General features: G+C 39.6%; 1 protein-coding gene across 12 annotated transcripts in view; it reads left to right on the forward strand.

The window, feature by feature from the left end:
* Positions 1 to 18,094, forward strand: part of LOC310880459 (uncharacterized protein) — an 80,670-nt gene that overhangs the window by 38,862 nt on the left and 23,714 nt on the right. The window contains exons 2-7 of one of the 12 annotated variants that reach the window (XR_014571697.1): positions 2,787 to 2,883; positions 3,299 to 3,404; positions 4,336 to 4,401; positions 13,582 to 13,689; positions 15,489 to 15,572; positions 15,683 to 16,174. The gene's annotated coding sequence lies outside the window, so the exon portion shown is untranslated. The other 11 variants (XR_014571696.1, XR_014571700.1, XR_014571695.1 and 8 more) reach the window with 11 other exon arrangements.

Here is an 18,094-nt window from a genome sequence, read left to right on the forward strand (position 1 = left end):
AACTGAGACAATACTGATTTGTTTTCATATGTAGCAGGAGATATGGTAAGGATCGCCATAATGAAGCATAATGAGATTAATATTTTGCTACATTTTACTTTGTTTTTAAATACAATATAATAAAAGCTGCTCCCCGTGAAGGAAGAATGCCAATGGGTTTGGAATGCATTAGCACACTGCTTTACTTATTAGGGGACTAGATTATTTATATGGACTGAATTCACCCAAAGATTTTTTGAATGTACATAGTACTTGAACTACTGCACAGCGCAATTAAATTGAAACCTAGGAGGGCAATAACCTTGTTGGAAGATTACATTTCCCTTCACTAAACCTCAAAGACTAAGACAAAGAATCACTTCCAAAGATATGCCAGTCATAGGGATAAAGTACTTAAGCAAGGCATCCTATGTGCGAGTTTATGAGATTAGCAGGTCTTTATCTGAAATTATTTCATAAAGGGAACCCCAGTCCAGGGCGAGTGTTGGAAGTGCCATGTGCTAACCCGGGGGCAGGATAGGCATTAGCTCTGGTCCTTATCTGTGCTTGGCCGGTGTTGGCTGATTTGTGAAGTTAGCCTGCCCCCTTGGAATTTAAAGCCTCCATTTTAATTATGTTTAATCTTTCCCTACCGTAGATCCAGCTGTATAAAAAATTTAAAAAGCAGAAAGCTTTTCCTCAGTAATTAATGACAGGTTTGTTACCTACTGTAACAGCCTGAGGCTTCACTTCCCTTGCATAGTTCTGTAACAGTCTCATGATTACCTAATATAACAACCAGCCTCTATGGCTTGATAAAATTATAATCAGTAGTTTGTATCAGGAGTACTTGAAGGCAGTAGAGTTGGATGTATCTACTGTCACTGAGAAAATAGCTTGAGGAAGAGAGCAGCAGCCTGTCGACAGTTTTCAACTACTCAGGAAATACTATAGGTTACTGAGATCATTGAGGCTAACCAATTTTATGTCCAGTCAGTATTTCACCACACCTGAAAGATCACAGAGACCTTTCGAGTAGGCAGAACACCCAGGTAGCAGTGGTAATAATAAAAAAAAGTCTTGCACAAAAGCCCCTCACCCTCTTTCTTCCATTGTCTGCTTGGTAAGGGAACGCACTTCCATTAAGTGTCCTGTGGATGTGGGCTTCCTGTGGAGGACTCATCGTCCTCCTAAATCAGAGAAGGTCACGTTTTAACTGGAGCTTCTCCTCCATCAGGTGTTAGAGAGTCACTCTTGCAGGGTCTCATCAAGGGACCTTGGGTTCCTCAGATGACAGGAAGACACAGTTCATCTGTTAAAGCTCAGCAGTGACAGCAGTACTGCAGTAGCCCATGTGGCATTGAATATGTCGCCAGGTGTTTGATATCTTTATGTTTTGGTCTTAGCTTTTTGCTTGCAACTAAACTGGAGCCTGTTTCGTGGAGCCTGACATTTCTGTGCTCCACACTCCCTGGTAGTACTGAAATGATGGTTGGATTTCCAGGAGCTTGGAATAACTCCTCTCTGCCCATTTCAGATCTAAATAGATAACGACAAATTTGGAGAGTTAAAAACCTGTGGAATCCATAATATGCTGTGATCTGATGATAACAATGACAGCAGTTATGTTTTGGCAGGCCTGCTTTGGGGTTCTCAAGGTACTGAGAAACCGTTGGATATGTATATGGTTTCTTCAAGACTTTAAGTGAATTGGAAGTTTTGGAAAGGTGAAAATCCTGAGCTTTAAGAGAGCATGTTCACCTTCTGCCATCCACATTTTTCTTTCTTTTCATGATGGATGCTTGAATGCAGGTACCCAAGCATGGCCAGTGGCCTGACCTTCCTTTGCTTATGGGCTCTAGAAAAGAACGTGCATGACTCCATGTCTGTATGAGTGAATGAATCCCTGCTCACACGGTTTCAGCTGGAAGTTATGCTTTTAAAAACTTGATGGCCCTTAAAGAGCAACTCCTTTCTCATTTAAATTTTGCCACCCCATGCGTCTTACTTTCAAGATGATTCAGGCTGTTTCAGGAATAAATGAGGGATGCTGAGAACAAGTCATAAGAATTATGTTATCCTGATCTTTTGCTCCTGACAACCTTGCTGATGTGCAGTGAAATATAAAGGGTTTAGAGCATGATTCACTATTAAACATTAAAGAGAAAAAGTTCAGCTATTCATAAATTAATGTTAAATCTGTTTTCTGCAGCCATTGTAAGGCTGGTGATAGCTCACTTGCCTGTACTCAGTAAAGAGCAATGCTCTCTAAAGAATCACATCACATCGCTTCTGCTGACAGCTATTAAGAAAAATATTTAAAATACCTCTTAAAATTGTATATGTAATTCTTGGTGAAGTGACATTGCATTTTTTTCATTAAGTCATCACCCTGTACTTGGACTGGAGTTTGTGACACACTAATTAACTCTGATTTAGCACAACCATTATTTCTGGAGTTAATGGTTAGTGAACATTGTCTAATATTATTATATAACCATTAATATGACTAAGGTAAAAAATGAGTTAAGTAAAATGGGAGGAAAGTTAACATGGCAGTTTGGAAATACAAATAGGAATTTGAGTTTCCCAGCATTAAATAAAAACAAAAAGTCTGCACAATCCATCTTTATAAAAACAAGGCATGAGGATGGACAATTCTTGACTTATTAAAAGATTCAGTTCAGGGTAAAATTCACTCCTTCTTGGGGGGATAGCTCCAGCTCCATGCATGTTGCAAATCTCATATTGCTCTAGTCCTTGGTATTAGCTAGTGTGTAAGAGTAATTTATTTTTTTTCTTCCAAGGAGTTTGAGCCCTGAAGCCACAGTTTTCAATGAGGGGAGGGTCTGCACTGCCTCCACTGAGTGGGTCTGATGTGGACTTTTCTGTCTTGGTGCCAGTGTAAGCATTGGACAAGCAGTTTCTTCAGTCTTCAGACTAATGTGAAGGCATGCTGTCAAGTCATGTCATGACTCCAGGGTGAAACAAAAGCCTGCTTGAAGTCATGTTTTTTCTTTTCTTTCTTTTTCTTTTTGCTGCTCTGCCATCCCTGTGCTCCCGAGAGCTGCTTCTGCAGCGTGCTATAACTGCACCTTCTGCCTGCCCACCTCCTGGGACTGGAGGGAGAGGCAGAGGGTGGCATGTCTTGGCTAGAGAAGGCTTCTGGACACAGGGACACTTTGGGCAGAACCACCCAGGGAGCCCAGAGGGAAGGTCCTTACTGGGGGGCAGTGAGGGAGTATGGAAAATGTTAAAAACAAAATTGGCACATAAAAATGAGGCTGAGATGCCATTTTTTTCTTACTTTGCTTTATAGGCAGTGAATTTTCTGAGACCTGATGCTGAGACACGGAAAGCTGTCTCTCCCGTTTCCCTCATCTACACAAGCTGTGACTTAAAGAGCAGAAAAAGCAGTGAGCCTGGTAAGTGGCCATTAAACCAGACACCTCCTGCCTCTCAAGGATCAGCACAGCAAAGTAGGACAACATGGAATAAATGTGGCACTCCCACCAGAAAGATCCAATAATGCTTTGGGGAAAAAGATTTAAAATGTTCTTTTAATAATAAGTCTTGTCGATTGGTATTTTTCTCTATTTATGAGAGAGACTTTGCCTGCAGGGAAGCTCTTTGCTTGTCTGAGTTCATCTAAGAAGATTAAGCTCCAAAAGTTCATGACTAAAAAGCTCATCTGCTTTCATCTTTATTCCTCACCTGAACACGCAATCTGATGAGGGATTTCTGTATAAATATATAGATGGGTTTTGACTTTGGCTGAACTAAGCCCAAGACTTATCTCCAACTAGCAGGAGGTGGAAACGCTGCTGAGATGGTATGTTTGTCAGCAGGAGTTATAAACTGTTTGTGCACCAGCACATTGACGTTGTCTAAGGTTTGCCTTCATAGTCTATGCCAATGGGAAAAACTCTGAGCATAACAGGGCCCACTGCAGGAACATCTCTGACTGATGTGGGGGCAAGGAGGTTTCTGATAGCTGTTGAGTTACATACATGGTGTCAGTTCCCCGCCCCGCTGTGCGTGCCCTCCTGATGCGCAATGCGGCATAAGCTGTTGTTTGAGGGAAGATACCTATGTTTGGTGGTTTGTCAGGGTATGTTGGGGTTGGACAGGCCACAGCAGATAGTCCTCAGGTGCCTCTGAAGAGCCTGCATGATTGTTCTTATAGCTTGTGGTGCTACTTGGTTCTGTCGTGTCCCCCAGTGCATCACACCAGAAACAAAAGGGAAACAGGCAGTGGGGTTAATCCAGGGCTGGCAATCTACCTCACCAGGCAAGCCGACCTACTGTCCTTGCTGCATCCCATGTTGAATCCCGTCATTCTTTGCTTGATCACAGGAGAAGAGCTCTGTGGTTACCTTTGCTTGTAACAACCCTTTTGATGACTAGAAAAAAGTAGAAAAGGTAAGGAGAGAGGAAGGATTTCACTTCTAAAATTAAATTTATCATACTACCATTCAGGTTCTTTGGTATGCAGTGGTACAAACTTGAAAACCTGGGAGGCACACTTAACTGCATTTAAGAAGGACCCAGCATCAATTCCTAATAGGCTCTGTTATCTAATAGGAATATGTGTTTACTGCATTCCAGCAGTGGTATGATTTTCTGCGTAAATATTCAAACAGGTCTGTTATAAAAAAAAAATCTCTAAAAGTACTGGTAAATTTTTGAATACCATGAATTTTTAGAAGGAATTTTGAGTTAACCACCCAAACTAATTAAGTGAAATTATCCTAATTTGTTTATTATGTTAATGATCTGAATTAATTTATAGTAATTTAGCATGTATTACTAAAGATTTATTATGTTTCCCACCAAATGACTTAAGAGCTATAAATCCCATGGTTAAATGTAATTAGTGGAGACATATTTATCGAAAGGGATAATTACATCTGATAAAAGTTCTTCAGTTAGGCTTAATTAAAACAGATTATTCCCCCATAAATGAAAAATAAATATGGTAATTACTGGATAGATATTCATTGCAGAAATGAATATCTCTGCATTTTAATTTTCTAAAGGGGAGGGAAACTAAACTATTTAACTGATGGCTTCTCAGTAAACTATGATTAATAATCCCTAGGAAACAGATATTTTTATAGATGTAAACATTTTGCTAGTTAATGACTAAAGTGTAGACACTAGCTGGAAAGATCAACCATTAACTCATTTTTAAGTGGACTGTTTCTGCTTTGAACTAACAAAGAATTCTGGGAAAACTTTATTTTCTTCCAATAAGACTGTTTCTAGTTCATCTAAATAGCAGGACTCAGGAAAAAGCACATGATTTTTACTGATGATAATATGGGCATACTCTTCTTAGGCATACACTATATTTACAGTTGTTTCTGATGCTAACAGAACTTAATACACATTGCTACAAATGGAGAGATTAGATTGTAAATCTGTTTTTTCATAATTCATAAGTACATTGTGTTAAAAGCACTTTCTGCAGGGCTGTCACTGGTGAATCACATTGAAAAGAGAGGGCACAGCTGAGAACAGCAAAAATACAAACACAAAATCAGGTTCTTTCCTTGGCTGGAATTACTTAATAAAAAATATTGGAGATATAGGGGAATAAGTGGGCTCTAACTCGTTGACTCACAGCTGTCTGCGTAAAAATGAGTAGAAATGGAGACATTTAAACCCAAATCATTGTCACAGAATGTGGCTTTGCACTGCAAAAATCAAGGCAGTGTTTTTGGCTGGAGGGAAAGAATGGCTTGTCCCCTAGCATTTTTTTTTGTTTCTTTTTGGTTTTAGAAACATGCTATGTGGATCAGTTGCTTTTTTTTGTCTGTCATTGAGATCTGCTGCTGTGTCTCCTGGGATATGTAATTGTGGTGGTATGACTGGATACACAATGAAGGGTATAAAATGTTGGGACTATTTATGAAGTACTTCGGGTCATTGCAGCTTATAAAAGGTCTTATGGATGGAAGAAACATGCATGACCCCAGAGAGCTGATGTCTGTGGTTGCCTGAGTCCTCTGAGAATATACAGAGAGGTCTAGCAGCAAAGTGTGCCCAGAAAAATGCTAGTAAACATCCCCAGGAGGCTGTGCTGTGCTGGGGAATGGATGGGTCTGCAGAGCAAGGTGGCTGGAGAAGGAGAGGTTGTTCGCTGAGATGCAGCACTGCAGGGTTTGAGACTCATTTCAGATGAGTCACTGGCTGTCTCTTTTCTTCATGTGGCCAGAAGGTTTGGAAGCAACTGGGTGGCATTCTGGCAAAGAGTGTCTATGTTCAAAAATGGGATTTTGGCAGGGAGGTGCACACTGTTTACGAATTCAGATTGCATTCTGGCAGTAATTCATACTAACACACGGACAGAGATTTAGAAAGCATCAAAGCACTTTGGCACAGTTGGCTGAAGCCCCCTCTTCTTGTTTGCACTGCTGAGCCTGAGGTGGGCTCTTGGACCTGTGAGTGACAGCAGCCTCACCCCAGCACAGCATCTCCATGTACTTCTTCACCACATTATTCCAATGAAATGTTTCATTTTGGGATCACTGCATCAAGAAAAGCTTTCCAACTTTTTGTTTCAAAGTAGTATTTTTCATGGAAGAGAGTGACCTGAACTTGAAGGTTAAAGAAGAACAACAAAAAAGTTAAATAATCTATATAGCAAAGCCAAGATTATTTTCTTTTGGGTCAAATTAAATGTTCTAGATCAATTCAAAATGAATTTAGCAGAAGTCCCCCAACATGTTTTTCAGTTTGAGCAAGACAAGTCCCTTCCATCTCCCTAACATGTTTTCCATTGATCTCTTTCATACAGACAGCATGGGCTGAAAGTCAGGACTGGGATCAAGGGGTGCACCTTGTGGTCCTAGTAAGGAAAAAAACAGGTTAGGCACATGCATCGAAGGGAGCTGTTTTTTACAGCTGCTATTCAAGTGCAGATTTTGATTTTTGCTAGTTATTGTGGCTTATTCCTGATAATGAGAAACCTCCAGTGCTCTCTTGGCCTAAGGCAGGGATGGATTTACTGGAGGGGGGAATTCAGGGACTGTACCTAGCATAAGGAACTGTTAAAAGTCTCTGGAAGCATCTTGGGCTTTAAAAAGAAAAGAAATTGGGCGAGGATCTTGGGAGCTGGGCTGTGCAGAGCTGAGAGATGTGAGAAAACAGAGGCTTTGAGATGACATGCGGACTTACAGCACAGGAGGCTTTTCAAGGTTACCTGACTGGATTAATTCACCAAAATTCTGTATCATAAGGAAGGTAGAAATCTTCGAAATCTCAGTACAGTAATAGGTTTCTTTCCATTCTGAAATTAAAATGACTGTGGCTAAATTTTAAATTAGAATAATGTGCCATGCTCGGCAAACATAATTGTGCAGACCTTACATTTATATGCTTTTCAGACTTTTCACGATGTACATACCTGTAACAACTTTACATATTGCTGAACGTAAATGATAAACATCAATTCTTTATTAGCAGTAAAAGACGAAGTATTTAAACCACCGTGAATGGAAACTCCAGCATCCACTCAGTATTTTTTTGTCATTCAAGTTAGGAGTATCTCAGCAAGTTTGTGTAATATTGGTGATAGTACAACTTGCATAGCTTGAAAACCATGAAAATGCAAATGAAGAGGGATCGTGCTTCTTCATTTGCATCTAGAAGAGAGAGAGTAAAAATCTTTTTACTAGGCCTAGTAACTTCTGGGGAATTATACGAAAGGATGTTTTTTATAGAAATATATCTTGCTCATGCAATGGTCTTTAGCGAACTGACCCAGGGCAGCCAAAAAACACCTAAATTCTGGTGATCTTGGAAGGGCTTTTGTAGGAATCTCAGGACTGATGAATCATATTTGTGTATTTTGGGTTCACTAGGCACTTCAACCTCTGTCCTTAGAGGTTGTCAAGATTAACAGCTTTTCCAACAAGGATGCACCATCTCCCCTCTTCTATCCACTGTCCTTAGAAGCTCAGTAGACCATGTTATATTTTATTTGACTGCCTCCATGTGTAAGGGAGGTACTCTGGAAGTGTTTTCTATAAGGAGAAGGGAAAAAACAACAACAACAACAAAAAACAACCAAACGAAGCCAAAAAGAACCCACCCACAAATCCAAAAAGCGGACCTGACCATGTCTCATAAACAAGACTGGTGACACAATGATACAGAACAGAGCCTGGATGGAGATTGAAAGAGGCAGCTTTTCTCTAAAGGATTTCTTCAGAAAGAAGAGGTGGTGAATACTGTATGAAGCAGCTGAAGAAGCTGACTGTTGCGGTTCAGTGTCCACGGATGCTCTTTATGAGGTTATACTCGGAGTTTAATTTGGACTGCACCGTAGTAAGATCCAGTTCACTTTGAAAATACAAATGCTCCTGTGCCGTATATCTTGAAGGGTTCTTCTCTGTTCTCCACTGATGTCTGATCTGAATGACGAACCCACATTTCTAAAGGAAAATCCATCAAGTTGAATTTACCACAGCAACAATGCCAAAGTGTGCCTGATATGGGTGACCTTATTTAGTGAAGCTGGATGGTAATTTTTTTAATCAGAACAGCTGTTTTGCTGAAAAGGGCTGTTTTAATGACAACTCGTCCCCTATAAATAGGATTGCTCTCGGGGATTTTTTTTTTTAAATTTGGTTTAAATGCTCAAGTTAAGTTTTATCATTTTGGCATTTTTCCCAAGATGAATGGCAAAGACATTTCAGAATGGTAACAGTTTCTGTAAAAATGGAAACTACATTTAACTTATTATCAAGGCCACTTGCTATGAAAGTATTTAATTAAAGCATTCCTATTTAAATACCTATTTGAAAGAAACACATTTTATATTAAATTTCCATTAACTTTGAAGATTTTACTAAAGAATCTTAAAGAAATCATCAAAGTTTGCTGTTGTGTCCAATTAATCACAGTTCCATATAATCATTTCTTACAACTATACTTAACATTTCCTATTGCCATAAAACCAGAAACAGCCATAATCAGTGTAATCCAAGTATTTTCAGTCTCATATTCTGTTTTTGGCAGTGATCTGTAGCAGGCTTTCAAAGAAAGAGTAGAAGAAGAGAATCACTAAATGGCGACTTTTCTCCCCAATTATCTTTACAGATTGTGGCAGTTGTGGCTTAGGGAGTTTTGTAAGTTGGATGTAATGTTCAAGTAATCATATATAATATCTTTCTTCCATTAACTTGTCTATTTTTTCTTCAAAATTGTCAGAACAGTTGGTACTCACAAGATCCTGTGGCAAGGAGATTTAAGAAATTTTGTTTTTGGTGAAAAAGGAGCTTCCTTTTGCTTGTTTCAGACTGGTTTCTGCCATTTTAATTTTTTACATGCCTTTATCTTATATTTTGGGAAATAGTGGTAAAACTGCATTTTATAGGCTTTTTTTCATATATTTGATCGTTCGGGTTACTCCCTTCCATTGCTTTTCCTGGTTCTGCTCTGTCAATTTTGGGGTTGTCTACGGAGATGGCACGCGTAGATTTATATAGTCAACAAAGGTTGTTTCTGTTTTTTATTTTTAAATTAACTATTGCTTTCCTAATAGGTTCTAGCATTGTATTTACATTTTTTTTACCATCATTTAAAGTAAGAGGATCTTTCTAGAGAGCTTCTCACAGTTACTTTAAAATCTTTTCTAAATAGTCATAGTTAATCCAGAGATAACTGAGGTCTTACGTATTTCTTCTTCATGACTTTCATTTCTTCACATTTTAACTGCCATTCTCTCACCCGCTTACTTTACGTACGAGATACCTCAGAGCCACTTTTAGTTTTGAGTAGCAGGAATAGCTTTGTATATTCGGTGAAATTCCTCACCTGAGGAGTTGCATTGGTTTCCCTGTCATGTGCCAATGCAGTGAGCAGATCCCATGGGACAATTTCTTCCTTCCTACCCTCTGTTTGCTGCCTCTGATCCTGTTGGTGGGTGCAGGAATACCATCTTGTTTCATCCCAGTACACCCGCAGCTCTTAACAAGGTTTAGATAAAGAATATGACCCAAAGCTTCTGTGAAGTAGGAGCTACAATATTTCACCCAGGTCATTCCTGTTCACAAACTTACCAAATCCTTCAAAGTATGTTTGTGAGTCAAGATTTTTTTTCTTCTAACGATAGCCATTTTAGCAGTTTTTTATTGTATTAAATTTATTTGTCTGCTAATTCTGTTCTGTTTCAGCCAACCAGTCAGATTTAATGGACCTAGCTCCTTCATCCTGTGAAGCCTTTTAAAAACTGCTTTTTTTCATTTTTTCTGTCTTTAATACTGAGCTGAATGCTCAGTGATAGGGTACATGCCACAGTAAGTACTTTGGCTATTTCATATCCAATACTATCTTGATGCTGGTGACTTGTTACTACTAATTTTATTCATTTATTCTGAAACTTCTACTGACATTTCAGTTTGACATGATTCCTCAGACATATTTCCTGTGTAGAAAAGAAAAAAAGGAGTTGAAAAATTCACTGATAGCTGAACATCCTTAATCTCTTCCATCAAGAAAGCTGATGTAAAGAATGCAGTTAGGGTTGGATTTTTCTTTTTCTTTTCTTTTTTTGATTTTTTGCAACGGTTTTATCTTCCTTCAATCTTTCTTTAATAGCTCAATTTCTTATCAGTCCTGCAGACTCTTTGGTAGGATTCTTTTTTGGATTATGGATTGAAAAAGTTTTTGCTATTTACTTTTTTTTGTCTATAACATGTTGACGGTTAGAAATCCTTTTTTTTTTTTGTCCTACTTTCTTATATCTTCTTATCTAAAGTGTCAGGGTTTCAACTTGGCTCTTTTACTGTTTTGGATCTGATTTCTCCTTTTAAAGAAGAATGTCCTCTGTCTCTTATTGGACATTTTTATTGTTGTCATTTGTTTATTGTTTTTGATTCTGGTTTTATATCAAACTTTCTTTGATCATTTTGAAAGGATAGGTGGCAAGCATTTCCTCTGAATATCTCATTTAGCTTTCTAAATAGTCCCCATGCAACCCATAAATGTCTTCCCTTTTTATCTTCAATCTCTTAGTTCCCTATTAATCATTTTTAGGTGTCTCTTCTATTAGAGTTAAGCATTACTATAGATCTAATCATCCTTATCACATCACTGTCACTGTCTCAGTTATGATCAAGAGTAGTACTGTTCCTCATATGTGTGCATGGAATTTCAGCTCATATGAATCCTTTACAGTAAATATTTTCACCGTAAGTATTTTCTCAGCTAGGTGTTTAACTTCTGCTCTCTCTGGTCTCATGTTAAGAACAAGATGCTTTTCTGGGCTGGACATGTGCTGTCTGTCTGTAGCTTTAGTTTTGCCTGTTTGAATTCCCTCCTTGCCCTTTCAGTCTTGCTGATGCCCAGGCTGGCCATCACTGCAAGCTTTTCCTCCAATACTCAGCTGATGTACCATGGCCGACTGTAAAGTTTATTTATTACTTGTGTGTTTGTGTGTATAAAAAAATGTGTAGTGTGCATACACCATTAACCTGATATAAACCAGTAAGGGAATGTTTGTTTGAAGTGTTGCTGAGGAGGGAGAGCCAAAGGTATACTGACATCTAGCATGGAGAAATTTCGGAGGTGTTAGGAACAGTGTTTTCTTTAGAATTCTCTTTAAAAGCATACAAAGCTAGGGCTTTTATCTAAGAAAAGGAAGGAAAGCTCCTCTTTTCCTGAGCAACTCTACTTGTAAATGAAAAGAGCTTACCCTAATCCCTGCAGCAAGTGGTGATGAAAACCAAGAAATCCAACAAGAATAGGCCTTTTTCTGCAGCAGCACAAGAATCCTTGGGCCAGTTAATTGTTCCTTTTTTCAGTGGCTTAAATTACAAGATCTCTTGCATATTCTCGACCTGTAGTAAAAGAACATGACTAGTCATCTTCGGTATTACAATTCCTTATGGGATGCCCCATCATCCGACAGCAAAGAGTCATTGTAGGAAGCTAATAGTGCCTGAAGGTATAATAACCTCTGAGGGGAAAAAACAGCTTGAAGATGATGATCATTAAAAGCCAAAGCATTTTCTTTGACATACTACACCAGATAAGACTGGATTATGGTTGTTATTGAATTACTATTGTAGAGGAAGTAGCTATGAATTGATGTTGTTAATTTTTTTAGGAAATGTTTTAAATTGAATGTATTTTCCTTTGATAAAAATATATATATTTCTCATTTTCTAGGTAGCATAAGCCACTTTAGAAATTGGGGGGAGTAGCAGAATTTTGTTTTCTTTTGTGATGTCTATAATAAATCATAGTATGGCATACACATTATCATGCTGTTTTTATTAGGATGTTTTGAGTCTTGATTTTTTTTATGATGTATCAGGACTGATCTAATTTTGGAAAAACAAAGCCTTAGGGTTGTCCAGACATGCCCGATCAGCCAGATGGTTCTCTCCTTAATGGGAAGGCTTTGTGTTTGCTTGGTATAGATACATGTTCTGGTGCTCATGATGCTCCTCTTCACACACTTCATAAATTGTGGTATCTTGAAGTTTGAGCGATGACCTTTTGAACAGAGTGTTTTGGGCAGTTCAGGTGTAGAATGCTAAAACTATGGTAAAAGCCTTGGGATTGTCGCAGGTTGAGCGCTCAACATTATATGTTCCTTCTAGCAACTTTGGTCTCACTCAAGTTATGTTTACCTGGCCTCATGACAGAAATCAATCTAAATGCAAAACTGATTTCCTCAAGTTGTTTCCCTCAGTAATTTCTTTCTTTCGCTGTCTCTTGCACGCACACCTGCTCATTTGCACATGTACAGACAACAGTCTAGTAGGTACAGCTAATGTATAAGCCAATCAATCTGTGTCTGGAGGAAAATAGATTGTTTATTTCCATACCTAATTACTTCTTATTAAAGAGCAACAGAAATTTTGACAGGACAAATTATTTTCTTACATAAGTAATGAGAGAGTGACAGGCCCTCATAGGGAATGTGGAACACAACACAATAATAAATTCTTTAATAAAAAGGATAGGTAGTTTTTGTGGATTTTTTTTCCTGTAGAAATATGGGTGATACTACCAATGTTCAAAAGATAGAAAAGGGATATAACATAAGCCCCTATAAGTAAGAAATCTGTCCTCCATCATGGTGAAAATGCCATGGGGAAATCCTGCAAGACAAAATGAACAGAACGATCAGTTAATACTAGCTCTAGGCTGCTAGATCCTGGGATGAAAGGGACATTAAAATCTGTGTTTTATGGCAATGAGAGGCAGCAGGTTGAACAGGATCAAAACCACAGTATATATATTCACAGTAGTAGAAGTCCTACTGTAAAGAGATAATACTCTCCCTGGATGGACAGTGGCTGAAATACTGAATAGGTGAACATCGAGAAATACCTTCTCTGCTTGATGGATCTGATAGGAGCGAGATTCTGTACCTTTACCAAAAAAAAGAATAGTAGAAACAGGAACTGAGCAATACCTTCCTATATGTAAGCCCCTGCCCACTGAGCTGTTCCCTCTTCTTACCAGAGATGCAGTGATGCCCCCGTTTTCAATGTAAGAAAATGACTAACCAAACTCTGCAGAAGTTACAACTAGATGGAGGACTTGAAAGAATAAACTACTTTTCCCTCCCTTTTCTAGGAATCAAGAGGACTGAAAATATCACAGTTTTGCTAAGTTGAGTTAGGAGAAATCTTGAATTCTGTGTTTGACAAATAAGAAGAAAACTGAGATAAAGTCTGATAGCAGGTAGGGAATGCATAACATGTTACAGAAGTGTAGGAACAAACACTGATTCACTGTGGGCTGTTATAAGAAAGTGACTTACCAATTCATAAATTCACAGTAAGCTTGCTTTTGCATTATCATCTCTGTTATCTCTGGTCCTAAGGACTGATAATGCACAGCACAAGCCATCTCCAGTCCTTTCATTCTCTGTTACCTAAGTCACAGAGTTTCCTTCTTCATGCTCATGCTTCCCTTTTCCCCTTCAGCAGATGTTTGCTGTCTGTTCCTGTTTCTTTACATCAGTGGAGGCACTTGGGCTGAACATAGGAGTAAGGGCAAAGACCTGTGGGCTGCTCCTGGAGCAGCCCCACAACCCCTTCTTTGCCTCTCATTGTAGCCCTATCCAAGGGTTAAAGAGAGCAGGTGTGCTGCTGGGGGACAGGCACGTCTGCTGTCTGCCCTCAGGACCAGATTGGAAGAGAAGTGCTGCAGTGACGACTCCTTCCCTCTTATTTTTACATCTCGGGCCTTACGAGCACCCCTGAGCCACGGAGTACAGTGTGATACTTCCTTTGCTTTTTCACATGAAATCAATTTTTAAAGCAGACCAATTACAGGAAATGTTTACAGTGTTTCTCTAGTGCAGCTAACATTAAACATTTAGCAGCTCTCCTCATGAAGCCGTACTGGAATCCGGTCCTGCAGCATGCTGGAAGGGGTCAGTCACTGCCACATGCCAAAGTGGTCCTTTAGGAATCAGCGCAGAGTGAGCGGGGGGGTACCAATGCCCGCAGTGCTGCTGAGAGCTGCAGCATGCCTGAGGGAGGGAGACTGGGACCCCGTGGGCTGCAAAAGAAATGGGGTGGTGTGGAAAACACCCGACTACACTGCTGCTGCCGAGACTGGTACAATGCCTGTGCACAGACCCAAGGAACCATGCGCTGGTTTTCCACATGCTCTCTGCCTGGCTTAGCCTGTGGAGAGGCATGTTCAAACACTGCAGGCAGCCCACCATCATTTAGACTGCCTTTTTTGTGCTCTCCTATTGTTTAATTGCGTATGAATTGTGGATGCCCCATCCCTGGAGGTGTTCAAGACCAGGTTGGACACAGCCCTGGGCAACCTGGTCCTAGTGGATGGCATCCCTGCCCATAGCAGGAAGGTTGAAACAAGATGATCTTTAAGGTCCCTTCCAACCCAAGCCATTCTATGAATTTGTGATGTGGTAAGGACTTCCATATCTTTTGTGGGATGGAGATTCACCGAGCCATGTCATGTAGCTTAAAAGCAGTGCAAATCCACAATGTGCTGTAGGATCTTATGGAAACATGAGCCAATGCTGACCGGTGTCACTAGCTGAAGTGTGGTGGAAGCTGTGCTTGCCCAGCACCTACGTCTGCCACCTAGACCTTTCTTGGGTGGGGTTTAGTACCCCAATGCTGCCTCTTCTGAAGAGGGAAGGAATTTTGGCCAAAGTTTAAAAAATAAAAAATAAAATTAAATTCCCCTTGCTCAACAAAGATTTGAGTCAGAGCTCTGCACGGTATTTAGCTGATTTCCCCTGACTGTTAGGAGTGGGACTGCAGTGGGGAAGATAATTACTGAAACACAGTTTGGCTTTTTTCTTGTTAGCAACCCATGTCTGAGAGGGATGAGCATAGAACAAATTTCAGCCCCTGCCTATGTGCACAGTGTTACACTGCCTCAGTCTCACACCGACACTGAAATAATTGCTACAATTATAAGTAGGCCCTCTTATAACAGCGTGCTGATTATTTACACGGTGCAGAGACAAGCTTTCCTCTTGCGTTCTCATGCAGGCTTGGAGTAAGATGAATCTTTCCTGCCGTTTGGATGAGACAGCAGAAGCAAACACAACATCACCTTTAATTAGCAACAGATAGGTCTGATTCTTTAGTCATACTGATTTTACAACATTGTAATTTTATAAATTTCCATCAACGTCCTCTAAATATGTACCACCTGAAATGGAAAATGCCTGCTTGATGTGCAGATTAAGTCTTGGAAGCAAGAAGCACGGAAATTTAAAGCAGAAGCTGGTCCATGGGAAAGGAATAGAAATGAGAAAGAAGAAAAATTATCCTGCTTTAACCTAATGTTGTTAATCTATATTGCCCATTATAATCTCGAGTGTCCTGCTTAGTGAAGTATGCAATCTGTAGTGCTGGTTCCTGCACAAGCAGTGTATCTAATATAAAGGACTGGCTCAACATCCATCATAATAATTACTGTGTCATAATTTTCTGCCCTTCCTACCTCTGCTGCAAAGAGATAGAATAGGCCTTTCACGTGTTTGAGAATTTTCACTAAAATCTTTCTTTTTTTTCAATATGGAAATCTGTATTTCTGCCCTATTTATTTTGCAGATTTGACCTGACATATTGAAATATACTTTATCGGAGGTGGAGAAAGTGTATTTGAATATCTGAAAAAAAATGTTAATTTCATTTAATATCTGAATTTGGTTGACTGCACTGAAAGGGATCAGTAAGCGTGTTGGAAGTTACACTTGAAAAACGCTCCCAACAAAACCTTTCATTCAACTACCCACAGATTCAGTTTGACTCTAGGGTTAACTATGAAGCAGCTCAGAGTGGTTAAAATGTTTCTCTGCTTTAAGTCTTTTGTATTGAAGGAGAGGTAAGCAATTTAAACAGAAGAGTGTGAGCTCTCCCAGGTCTGTGAGGTGACACCGTTTGAAGTTGATGGTTTGGTCCCACTTCCATGTGCGTATTTTTGCGGCAGCTTCATGGTTTTATTTTTTATTTTTTAATTTATGTTGTTATTTCTCATAGCTGTGGAGTAAAGTTTGAAAGTGTGATGTGTGTGAAACCAGCCCAGTCAAGGTTCAACAGAGTCTGTAGGGAGGCTGGAAGGGGACCACTGAGCAGTTCCTCTCAAAGGCAGGTTTCCTCCTCCACAGATGACTTGACCTGTGCCGACAGGACTGTGCAGCACCACCCAAGCATGTCCACCATTTTCGTATTGCAGCCAGGCAAGATGTGTCTATCTGGGCAGCAGAAAGGTAGCACTGCCCTGTTCCTGTGTGCGTAGCTGATGCCCAGGACTCTACGGGTTGCTCTCGGTATCTTGGTGTTTTGTTATCAATCCGTTTTCCTTCAGAGAGACCCCCATGTGCTTCTTTGCTGTTGCTGATAAGAAATACTTCTGCTCGTGTTTCTGAGGTGCTGTCCTCACAATTAATGAGCTTTGTTACATATAAGATGCTAGAGGCTGCAAAGCAGTGGTTTATGCCTGCATTTGGGATGCATTGGTGAAGACCAGACATGTGCTGATGGGAAAGTAGCCACAGGACACAGGGCAGTACCTTCAAAGACCCTTGGCTGTAGGAAAATCAGACGATAGCTTTTGGAGATTTAAGAAGGCTTGTATTTTTACATTAATACTTTGCTAAGGGAAGTCTGCATAAAGGGCTTTATTACACGAGAAAATAATTTGGTCGCTGAAAAGCAATAAAAAGATTTCTTTGTAAATGTACCGTAATAAGTGCTACTGAAGAAAATATAAAGGCTTAGTTCCACAAAGGGATCCACTTGACAGAAAACGTAATTGAGATCAAGACCTGAAGTGACCTGAGTCTACGCTCAGGTTTTGTGGCTGTTATTGTTTATACATTTTGTTTTTATTTTTAACTATAGGAACATTTTTTTTTCTGCCTCCTGATGTTTTACAGATTCCATCTTTTTGATGTGTTATTGCACAGGAAGCAAAGAATAGCTTTGGCCTCTGCTTAGGACGCCCAGTAAACATGCTCAATTTTTAAATGGAAAAAAAATAGTGATAGCACTAGATCTTTTCATTTAGTCTGCGTAGTTTACTGATAATTTCTTTGACTTTAAGAATTGGTACCTTCCTCATGTTCACATTTTTTTCTTTAATATGCTTCTGTATGCAAGAGCTTTGGAAACAAGCCTGCCTACCTACCTTTATACACGTGAGTTGTCTTATTAAAAGCGATGACCTGCCTGGGTAGATCCACTTGTATTTTTCTTTCAAATCTGAAAATGTTTGCAGGATGGCTGTGGGGAGGAGCTTGTGCCAGCCTAGACAGCATTCTGTCACTGCACAAGGCGTACTTGCTGCAAAACACACAAAAATATTTTTGTCTTTCATCTCTTTCAGCTACTGGAACCTTAAAAAGTACAAAAAAAAAAAAGATCAAACAGGAATGTGATGTTTAAGTAGATGATGTCTCTTTTAAAGATATAAAAGATGATTAGATTGAATATGAGCCCCAAGGATCTCCGTTGCAGAATGAGCTGCCATCCCACAGTACAACCTGGGAGAGATTTTCTACTGCAAAGGAAAATTCAGCAGCCTCAGTAGCAAATGTTGAGCTCAGCTGCAGCTGGCATTAAGACTAAATTTTTGAACATCTGAATAT

The sequence above is a fragment of the Anser anser genome, assembly GCF_964211835.1.
Source record: "Anser anser genome assembly, chromosome: 12".
Taxonomy (NCBI): domain Eukaryota; kingdom Metazoa; phylum Chordata; class Aves; order Anseriformes; family Anatidae; genus Anser; species Anser anser.